Source organism: Dasypus novemcinctus, chromosome X (genome assembly GCF_030445035.2).
Source record: "Dasypus novemcinctus isolate mDasNov1 chromosome X, mDasNov1.1.hap2, whole genome shotgun sequence".
Taxonomy (NCBI): Eukaryota; Metazoa; Chordata; class Mammalia; order Cingulata; family Dasypodidae; genus Dasypus; species Dasypus novemcinctus.
The window spans coordinates 143,968,962-143,978,315 of record NC_080704.1 but is presented as its reverse complement, the minus strand read 5'-3'; the positions used below and the strand labels follow the sequence as shown (position 1 = coordinate 143,978,315).

At 34.5% G+C, this 9,354-nt stretch overlaps 1 pseudogene; it reads right to left on the bottom strand.

Moving 5' to 3' along the window:
• Window positions 1-979: 979 nt before the first annotated feature.
• Window positions 980-9,132, bottom strand: LOC101422693 (PHD finger protein 3-like; annotated as a pseudogene).
• Window positions 9,133-9,354: the final 222 nt, after the last annotated feature.

The following is a 9,354-nucleotide window of genomic DNA, read 5'->3' as shown; positions in this document are numbered from 1 at the left end:
TAGCCCATTTTAATTAAGGAGTTTGTACCTGTGTTGGCCTTTAGGGTAGCCACTAGTCACATGTGACTACTGAGTATTTGAAATGAGGCTAATCTCAATAAAGATATGCAGTAAATATAAAATACACAAGTAGTTTGGAAAATTTTGTATGGAAAGAAGTCAGGTAGAACTCATTTATATATGTTTTCTATTTATTGTGTTAAAATGATTATATTTGTGATATAATGGGTTAAATAACATACATTATCAAAATTAATTTAGTTTGTTTGACTTTATCAATATGGCTAAGAGAAAATTTGAAGTTACGTATATGGCTTATGCCATGTTTCTCTTGACAGTACTGTTTAACCATTTTCATTTTGGTGAGAAATAATTTTATTGTATTTAGAATCAAACTATTCCTTAAAATATTACATTTTACAGTAAATAGATAGCAAAACACAAGATCATGTAAAAGCTTAAGTATTCAAGTTTTTGAAGAGTCAAAATGAGAAGAAAAATATTAACTTACTGCAAAATTGTAGTATATGTTGATAAAATGGCTTCAATGTGTTCAGTAAAGCAATAAAAGAACTCCTTGGGCTTTTGATTCTTGATCAAAAGCTGCTAAACTAACAAGTACAATGCAATTTAAAACAAAATCACAGATCTCATATTACTCTAAAATCAGTCATTATCTGAAGGACATTCAAAAGAGGCATTAAATATATTACATAGGTATGCCAAGTAAGATATAAAACTAAAATGTCTATACTGTTATTGCATATTAATAAAAATATTTGAATATACAGCAAGATGAGTACTAGTACAGATTATTCTGAACCAAGACACAGAACTGGAATTTATTGTTCTGCAAACTACCAATATTAAAAATGTAAAAGATGGTACAAACTTAGCAGGTAATTGTATAAATTTATGGTACAACACAACAGTTTTTTAACTATAATTTTGAAACCTCTGCAAATTTTACCTTTTGTTCTTATCTGTATTTGTGGTATCTATCCCTGTCCTTTTAACTTTCTCTAGGTTTAATTTTCTTGGCTTTTGCCCTTTATATCATCTTCACTTTGAGGTTTTTCTGGTTTCTTGTCTTCATTTCTAATATCTCAGCTTGCTTTTCCATCTGTTCCTCCATTGCTGATAACCAGGCCCACTTTTTATCTCTCTGCCCTTCTTCCCTGCTTTTGGAGTTTCAGTTCTTGTCTTAGATTCTGTGTCCGTATCTATACGTGTCAGATTCTTGCTCCCATCCATTTTCATGTTGTATTCTTTTCAAGTGGTATGAAACACTATAAAATCTCTGGCAGTTGCCTTTATTCCTGATAAATTCTTATCCACTTGCTGTTGCTCTTGCCCTACCCCATGTGTCTCTATGATGTCTTACTGGTCTCCAAATGTCTTTAACCCGGTTAAAAATTGTGTGGGCCTATAGACTTTGATGATTGTGCAATAGGATTCATCATACGTTGTGGTTGACCTGTCAGATGAACAAAATGTGGCAAGGGAAAAATGTGGCAAAGCCAAACTCGGGAGGGGGAAGTAATAGGAGTGGCAAATATGCTGGAAATCCAAACATGCTTTGTGAGCAGAAATTAGTAGACACTGGAAATGGAAATCTAGGGGGGCTGCTGGACTTGAGATGCCACTGTGGCCTCATGGGTGAAAAGTTTATGCTCATTCTGGGGCTGATGCTTCTGGAAGCAAAGTTGATGCTTTTCGGAGGAAATTCTGATTGACATGTGTTTCCAATTTCAAAATGACATGTTGTTACTACCCCTTCTCTTCAAATGGCTGCACAGTTTAGATATTTTGCATTAAAATATCTTACTGTAAAGGTTCATTTGCTCTTTATTAGAAGTGTGCATGTCTCCTGCAGAGGCTGAGTTTTGTGGAACCCTTGAGTTATCAGTTATCACTTTGCTGAACATATGAGTTTTTCTCTACAGAAGACTTTTCTTCCACATTGATTTGTTCTCTTATGTGCTCCTTGTTTTGTGACAGGGTAGGCAGGCTGTGTTTTTCTACATTCCAGCAACCATCACCATCTTTACTTTCAGAAGTAATTATCAGCTGCCTTTGTCCTGCTACTTGCCCATGATCAATTTGAGATTGATGAACTGTGGGGACCTTGTTGTATTAGCAGCAAGGTTTTTACTGCAACTCACATTACCATCTATGTTCCTTTTCCTGCTTTAGATCTACATGGAGAACCAGCATTTGAAATCTTTTTATCTTGCAAATTACTGTCTTGATCTTGCAGCAACTGTTTTTTGTTTTTGTTTTTGTTTTTTTTTACATACTCTTAATCGCCACAGTTTCCTCTTGTTTTGACTGAATGGATAAATTTGTTAAGAATTCTAAGGTAGAAACATCTGCTGCTTTGCCACTGAAACTAAGACTTGACAAAGGCCCTGGAAAAATGGAAGAGGATCCTACTACTGATATTTCTTCTACTACAAATTAATTACCTGCAGATCCTAAAAGATTATCTACTTTAACTTTTACTTCCTTGACTTGAGATAAAGTTACTTCCACTTTATCTATTTTCCCTGCTTTCAGTTTCATTTTCTCATTTATAAATGGAATTACTTTGTGTTTTTACTATAAATTACTGGGCCTGTTCATATATTGTAATGCTCAAAAGGATTTGAAGTATATCATCTGCAGGGAGAGGTTTATTTGCTAATTCTAGAGTAGAAAGTTGATTTTCCCAGCCAAACAACACCTCAGGATCTTAAAGATTTTGGTGGCTCCTTTAGTGACATCCATTAAAGATTAAATTGCTGTTGGAATGACTTCCTGGAGAATCTGCTGTGGTTTGTTTCTATTTTTTTTTTAACTTAAAAAGTCATTTGCTTCCTCTGATGCTTCCTCTATAGAAACTTTTATTTTGCTTTTAGTATCAGGGCAAATACCATTGGTACACACTTAGGAGCCTCAAACATAAGACTAGCACTAGCTAGCACTCATACTAACACTATGCTACCTCTTCAGTTGATGAGTAATTAAGCCCAACAGTAGATTAGGTCTGTACAGTTCAAGCCCAGGTCCATCAAAAGGCAAAAGGGGGTGTGGACTCAGCTAAGATGGAGTTGAAGAAGGACAACCACCACACCATGGAGCCTAGAGTGATTACAACTGAAAGTGGGAGGATTGCATCCAGCATCCATGTGGAATCTGAGCCTCCTCTTGACATAGAGGTGCAATGGACACAACCAATCCAATGTCCACATAGAAGAGGTGGCATTGGATTGGGAAAAGTGGACATGGTGGCTGATGGGTATGGGGAAAGGCAGGAAGAGATGAGAGGTGGAGGCTTCTTTGGGACATGGAGCTGCCCTGGATGGTGCTTCAGGGGCAATCACCGGACATTGTAAATCCTCACAGGGCCCACTGGATGGAATGGGGGAGAGTGTGGGCCATGGTGTGAACCGTTGACCATGGGGTGCGGGGGTGCCCAGAGGTGTACTTGCCAAATGCAATGGCTGTGTCATGATGATGGGAGGGAGTGTTGCTGGGGGGGGAGAGGTGGGGTGGGGGTGGTGGGGTTGAATGGGACCTCATATATATATATATTTTAATGTAATATTATTACAAAGTCAATAAAAAAAGGGGGGTGTGGAATTTTATCTGAGATACCCAAAGGAATAAAGTACATATCCTTAACCTGCTTCATAACAGTCACTATTCATAGTGCTTTTTGCTACTGGCAGCATACAAACAATAAAGTATAAGAAATTTGATCTTCAGTTACTTGTGCAAAGTGAACCACACAAATTTCCATGTTTCCTGATGCTTTTATTCTTTCACATAATCCCAACTTTTCTGACATGGTAATCTGCCACCTTCTTCTACAATATCTGAAAGATCCACTGTCAAGTACTCAGGGGAGCCAGAAACTGGTTTGACTTTGTTAACAAATTTTGCCACAGAAGGCATGCTCATAAAAAACATTTCCAGATGAAGTTCAACTGACCCAGGTATGTAGACTCAACTTCAACAATTACAGGCATCTCAGGATGTGAAGTTGACTTAGGAGACTCTTGATTCTCTTCAAATAATTCAGAAGCCAAAATATATGAGGTTGAAAACAATGCATCAGCTATACTTTCTTGTTCATTTTCTGAATGTTTATTAGCTACTCCAAAAAGTATTTCACTTTTTTTGGGGAAAGAGTATCTATAGGTGGTGTCATATGCTCTATGCAAGTTTTGAAATTAAGATAAAAATGATGGTGTCTGTTCTGACTGGTGGTATCTTTAGACATGGAGTCAATATACTCCTTTTTTTCATATTCTCCTATAATTTTTAACAAATCAAATTTATTGTTATGTATTAATATAGTGTGCAGTTTATCCAAAGTGTGCAATCAATGGTACTTGGTATAATCACATTGCTGTGCATTCATTACTTCACTCATTATTAGAGAATGTTCTTTACTGCAATAATAATAAGAAGAAACAAAAACCAAACACAAAAACGAGAAAAATCTTCACCTCTCAATCTCTCTGTTTCCCTTGCTGTACATAGCTGTTATTTCTGGCTATACTAACACAATTATTATATACTTATTTATTTATTAAGCAGTTTTATTGAGATAAATTTGCATAAGGTATGATCTATCCAAAGTATATAATCAATAGCTTATAATTATAATATTTTGTATTTAGCATCACAAAAAATTTTAGTGCAATTTCATTACTACAAAATGAAAACTTACACACCACTTAGCTTTCCATCCTCTGCCCAGCATAACATCTAACATAATTTCATCTCTTTGTTTGTCTTTATTTTTGTTACATTAAAAAAAATGAGGTCCCAATATACCACCATCCCCCTCACCTTACTCCTCCCCCCATAACAACAACCGCCTGCATCATCATGAGAATTGCATCTTTCTAAATTGATTTATATTTACAATTAAAAAAACTGGAATCATGCAATATGCAGTACTTTGTATCTGGTTTCTTTCATTTAGGTTAATATTTTTGTCTGATATTAACATTTTGTGGTATTAATACACATTTTTGTAGCTGCAAGAAAAATGGTCTTATATATACAGTTTTATACATTTTCTTATTTCATGTGTAGGTTTACTTTAAAAATATTATGTTGGGCTTTCACCTTTTGTATTCATTTCCACAGATTGATACATATTCTTTTTTAAAAATTCTGCACAAATTAGCCTTCAGCCATTCATTGTCTAAATTCATTATCTTTTATGTTGACTTGTATTCAAGTTATAAACTCCGTAAGATTTCACAATATATTGAGATCACAGTAGCACATCATACAGCATTTTTCCTTTTGTGCCTGTCTTTCTTCACTCAAAATAATCTCCTCTGGGTTCATCCATGTTGTCATATGCTTTATAACTTCATTTTTTTCTTACAGCTGCATAATATTCTATCATGTGTATAGACCACAAATTTTCCATTCATTGGTTGTAGGACTCATGGGTTGTTTCCAATTTTGGCAATTTTTATGAACGTCAATGTGAAGATGTCTGCTTGTTTCACTGCTCTCTGTTCTTCTGGGTATACCCAGTAAGGATATTGCTGGGACACATAGCAAATCTATAGTCAACTTCTTTAGGAACAGTCAAATTTTGCTCCACAGTGGTTGTAATATTCTACATTCCCACCAACAGTGAATAAGTGTTTTTATCTCTCCTCATCCCCTCCAACACTTGTAATACTCTGTATATTTAATAGTCACGACTCTGATAGGTGTGAAATGACAGCTCATTGTAGTTTTGATTTGCATTTCCCTAATCACTAGTGATGTTGAACATATTTCTCATGTTTGTGTGTGTGTGTGTGTGTGTGTGTGTTTGAATTTATATTTCTACTTTGGACAAGCGAATATTCAAGGTATTTTGCCCAGTCTTTTTATAATCCAGTTATTTGTCTTCTTTTTGTTGAGCTGTAGCATCTCTTTCTATATCGTGGATATTAAACACGTATCAGACATGTGATTTCCAAATAATTTCTCCCCATGAGTAGGCTGCTTTTCAACTTATCTGATTTTTCCTTTGTTTTGCATGCTTTATGTGTAAGGTCTAAAAACCACTTCCTACCACAAGTTCTGTTAGATATTTCTTTACATTTTCTTCTAGTAGTTTTATGGTCCTGGTTTTATGTTTAGGTCTTTGCTCCATTTTGAGTTGATTCATTTACAGAGAGTGATATAAGGGTGTGTTTTCATTCTTTTCATCATAGATATCCAGTTTTCCCAGAAACATTTGCTGAAGAGTCTCTTTTGACCTGCCAACGTGGACTTGGTAGATTTGTGGGAAAAAAAAGTTGACTGTAGATGCGAGGGTTTATTTCTGGACTCTCAATTTTATTCCACTGTTTGATGTGTCTATCTTCATGTCAATACCATGATGTTTGTTTATTTTATTTACTTTTTAAGTGTCTTTTAAAAATATATATACATAGATCACAAAAAGTGTTATATTAAAAGGCATAAGAGGTTCCCATATACCCAACACCTCACACCCCACACTCTTCCCACATCAACAACCTTTTCCATCATTGTGCCACATTCATTGCATTTGGTGAATACATTTTGGAGCACTGCTGCACTGCATGGATTATACTTTACATTGTAGTTGTGACTCTAGCAGTGGAAGAAATTGTATCATTGATGTGGAGATAATGACCATGATGTTTTGACCACTGTAGCTTTATAATATGTTTAAAGGTTAGGCAGTGCCATTCTTCCCATGGGCTCTTCATTTTTAGAATGATTTTGGTGATTCAAGTGCACTTTTCCTTTCAAATGAATTTGGCAATTGCCTTTTCTATTTCTGTAAAGTAGGCTGTTGGAATTTTGATCGGTATTGCATTGAATCTATGAATATATTTTGGTAGGATTGATATCTTCATGATATTTAGTCTTCCAATCCATGAACACAAAATGTCTTTCCATTTGTCTAGATTTTCATTGATTTCTTTTAGCAATGTTTTGTAGTTATCTGCATATAGGTCCTGTTTTTCTTTGGATAAATTGATACCTAGGTATGAATCTTCTTGTTGCTACTATAAATGGAATTTTCCCATGATTTCCACTTCAGATTTTTCAATAAATGTTTATAGAAATATTACATATTTTTGTATGTGGATCTTGTATCTTCCACTTTGCGGAGTTCATTTATTAGCTCAAGTAACTTTGTTGTAGGTGTTTCAGGATTTTCTAAATATAGAATCATGCCATCTGAAAATAGAGATTTACTTCCTCTTTTCCTATTTGGATTTCTTTTTTATTATCTAATTTCTCTGACTACAACTTCTAGTACAATGTTGAATAAAAATGGTGGCAGTGGGCATCATTGTCTTGTTCTAGATTAAATACAATGTTGGCTGTGGGTTTTTCATATATGCCTTTTATCATTTTTAGGAATTTTCTTCTATTTCTATCTTTTGAAGGATTTTTATCAAGAAGGATGTTGGATTTTGTCAAATGCCTTTTCTGCATTGATTGAAATGATCTTTTTTTTTTTTACTTCAGTTTGTTAATATAATGTGTTAGGTTGATTGATTTTCTTATGTGGAACCACCCTTGCATACCAGGAATAAATCCCGCTTGTTGATGATGTATAAGTCCTCTGATATGCTGTTGGATTCTACTTGCAAGTACTTTGTTAAAAAGTATTGTGTCTGTGTTCATTCTTCCGTCTTCTCCAATGACTAATTGGCTTTAGGTTCCTCAATTTCCATTGGTTGCTTCCTGTTTTTCCATTGGTTCATCACGTTCAATTTCTATTTTGCCTCTATGTGTTACTTTTGTGATTGGTTGTCTTTCAGCTTCCCTCTGCTTTTAGTCAATCACCTCTATGATATGTCAATTTTCCCTTCAACTGCAAGCAGTAAATTATTTAGAACCTGGTTCTTCTGAAATCATTCTTGCAAGATGATCAGGGATTATCTCTTCTTTCAGTAGTTTCTTAAATAACATATTCCATTTGTGATCTTTTAGATTAAGCATCAAGCTTCTCTATTTATTCTTATATTTAGCATCTGTGTCCTGAAAAAAAAAGAGAAAGTTCTTTTTCAATTTTTGCTGCAAGTTTTATTGCCATTTCCTCTTATATCTTAAAATTTGAGTCTGTAATCTTTTCATAAAAATGTCTTTGAGAAAATGTCTGACATTGTGTCTGATCTGATATGCAGAAATTATGGAAGTAGAAGCAGGAGGTGGATGTATATTTTACATCCCTTTATCAACTTCCCTCTTTTTTATTTCCTGCTTCTGAAAAGAACGAGGTTTTGAAGATTTTTCAACTATACAAATTATATTTCTAGACTCTTTTGAAATTTCTTCATGTTTTTTCTTGAGGATAACTGAGATAAAACTGTCCATCTTTTGAAGAGGAGCTTGTTGTCATTTATAAATTTCATTATTGCAACATTTTGATGAGCTTTTGTCTGTGCTTGTTTCATCTACGTATTTCGTTTCATCAGTTTTTGTGTGTGCTTTGAGAGGCTAAGCTTTTCACTTTCCAATGTTTTATATTCACTATGGAGATCAACTTTAGCTTGGTTTTCCAAAATATCTGCATCTAATATTTTATTCATCTTATCTTCTTCAGCACTTTTCAAACACATATTCTGTGTCTTCCTCTTCCGTTTGTTTTGCTTGGCATAGACTAATCACAACCCAATCACCGTAAAATCAGTTGTTACATTTTCCACTGCCAGCATAAACCTATCGAATAAGACATCTGGAAATTGGGATCATTGCTATCCAAAATAGGCAAAAATAAATTACTTGCAGATCCTAGCAGGTGATCATTATTGCTAAGCATGTTCTTCAGCGAGAACTCTAAGACAACTGACTTGTACTAAAATCCTCACAGACTTCATTCCACAGGGTGGATCCTAGAAATGGGGCATCATCTAAGTGTTCAGTAGGAATTAAATTATTAAATGCATGAAGACTTCTGTGTACCTTTTAGTCCCAGCCTCTCCAGAAAAATGCTATCACTAGCAGCAGGACAAATTTGTTGGCTTCTGCCACCACCACTGCTGCCGAGGAGGAAGCTAGCTGTCCAGTGAATGCTGCAGAGAGGCAGTAGCCATTTTCTTTTAATGTGATTAGTGATATTTTATGGATTAAATTTGTCATATTGCTATTTATTTTCTCTTGCTTTCTTCTTTATTTTGTTCACATTTTTCCTCGTTTGTTTTTTAACTAATGAAAGTTTTTTTATTTCATTTATATCCACTATTGTTTCATTAATCATATTTCTTTATTTTGCTTTTTATTTGATGCTGTAGAATTTCAATAAATATATTTAGCTTATCATTATATACCTTCAATTAATATTATTAAAATTGAATGCTTCCA